At 35.0% G+C, this 2,435-nt stretch overlaps 1 protein-coding gene across 1 annotated transcript in view; it reads right to left on the reverse strand.

Annotated features, from left to right (window-relative positions):
• LOC103198635 (sulfotransferase 1E1-like) overlaps positions 1-2,435 on the reverse strand; it is an 18,649-nt gene that overhangs the window by 928 nt on the left and 15,286 nt on the right. The window lies entirely within an intron of this gene.

Raw genomic sequence — 2,435 nt, forward strand, 5'->3', positions numbered from 1 at the left:
TTCCGAGGAGTGGCTGGTGGGTTTGAACTGCCAGCCTTCTGGTTAGCAGTCAAGTGCCTTAGGCACTATGCTACCAGAGCTCCCGAAGGACCTCAAAATTTCCCAACTTGGTTATTACCATAATCTAGCAGGTCCTTGCCTTTCCCTTTCAACACACCTGACAGTACCTTGGCAGAAAGAAACCACCCCTGTTTTAAATTTAGTTAGTGATTCACTTGACACCTAGTTCAGGGAATCAAAAATTTTCCTACTGAAACAGTTAAAAACCCAAAGACAGAAGATATAAAATCTGAGGGTCAGGTAGAATATGAGGGAATAGAATAGTGCCTAAGGCATGTGACTGCTAACCAGAAGGCTGGCAGTTCAAATCCACCAGCCACTGCTTGGAAGGAAGGTTGGGCGATGTACTTCCATAGTGATACTGCCTCAGAAACCCAAGGAAGGGTCGCTGTGAGTCGGATCTGACTCGACGGCAGTAAGTTTTTTTTTTGTTTTGTTTTTGGTTCTTCAAGTGTGACAATTATTTTTAATAACTACAGCTTCATCTTAAAAATATATAAAGATACACTAATAAAGGAATGTGAGAAAATCTTAAAAAATGAAACACTGCTATCAAGTTGATTCCCATTCCTAGCAACCTTATATGACAACAAAACTGCCCCATAGAGTTTTCAAGGGTCTAAATTTTGGGGATGCAGACTACCTCATCTTCTGAGGAGCACTGGTTGGTTGAAATCCACAACCTTTTGTTTAGCAGCTGAATGCTTTAACCACTGCACTACCAGAGTGTCTCAGATGATCTTAGGAATGGATAATTAAAACAAAGACAAATGGGAAATTAACTCTGTCTTAGGGGCTGCATTTTCAAACCAGTGGCAAGTTTGTCATTCCCGTTATTTCTCACTGACAACTTGGTTTAAAGAACAATGTTTTCCCTGCTCTGTTTCCTCCTTAAATATCTGTAAACAGAATGTACAAATATTGTGCATATACTACTTGCCTTGGGATTATGTAAACTGACTACTTCTCATCAGACTATACCGCTTCCCAAATAGAATTTCAACTCATTGTACTTTGATATTTTTTTGCTAAGCAGATATATGTTTTAATTCTTTCTTTGTCACTTAGTCTTGAAAATTTTCTGCCACTTGGTCAAGGAAAAATTGACTAATTGTACTAAATTTGTTTTTTCATTTTATAGTGAGATGATAGTAGAAACACTCTTCTGAGTTTCTAGTTAGAATTTACAGATATATAAATATAGATAAATAAACAGATACAGCATCAAGGCACATAATTGCTGTTGCAGTTCCAACTTTTAGTTCAATTTTCTTATGTATAGCAGAAGAAAACACTACCTGGTCCTGCAACATCCTCACAATTGTTGCTGTTAGAGTCCACTCATTATTGCAGCCACTGTTTCGGTCCATCTCATTGAGGGTCTTCTTTTGCTGACTCTCCATTCTATAGAGCATGACGTCCTTCTCCAAGGATTAGTCCCTCCTGATAATATGCCGGAAGGATGTAAGACAAAGTCTCGGCATCCTTTCTTTTAAGGAGCATACTGGCTATACATCTTCCAATACAGATTTCTTCATTCTTCCAGAAGTCCATGATATAATCTACATTCTTCACCAACACTATAATTTAAATTCATTAATTCTTCTTCAGTCTTCTTTATTCACTATACAGATTTCACATGCTTATGAGGCTGTTGAAAATACTATGGCTTGAGTCAAGTACATGTGCCTCCAAGTAATATCTTTGCTTTTTAACACACACTTTCTCAAACCCATATATATTGGAAAAGTATAATTTAAAACATATATGATATATATATATAAAATTCTGAAAGAAAAAAAAAATTACAAACCAAGAACTATATACCCAGAAAAATTTTCCCTCATACATAACGGTAAAATTAGTATATTTCTAGATAAACAGAAGTGTAGGGAATTTCTAAAACTAGACCAATTTTACAAAAAATACTAAAAGGAGTACTTCAAGCAAAGAAACAATAACAGACAACAAGCTGATAATAGCACACGTGATAACATCACCCAGAAATCAACCCAAATATAGAAGTATCAAAAGTAAAACCTATGAGATTGGAATAGGGAAATAGAGACATCAATTTGTAAAGGAGGACGACAACAAAGCAAAAATAGGGAATAAATTGTGTAGTTACAGAACTTCCAAATGGAGATGAAGTCAAAAGTATAACAAGATAGACTGGAATGTTTTAATCTTGAAAAGAAAATATTAAATTATGCAGTAACTTCAGAGAAAATTAATAAATCTTTCAATTAAAATAAAAAAAGAGGAAATCATAAAGATATAGCAAACATTAAAACAACAGCAATGGAGGAAATGATAAGAAAGTCTATAAACAAAATGATCTTAGCACAGAAAAATATATGGAACAAACGAATCAG

Source organism: Orycteropus afer, unplaced genomic scaffold (assembly GCF_000298275.1).
Source record: "Orycteropus afer afer isolate SDZICR_OR568_19922 unplaced genomic scaffold, OryAfe1.0 scaffold00098, whole genome shotgun sequence".
NCBI lineage: Eukaryota > Metazoa > Chordata > Mammalia > Tubulidentata > Orycteropodidae > Orycteropus > Orycteropus afer.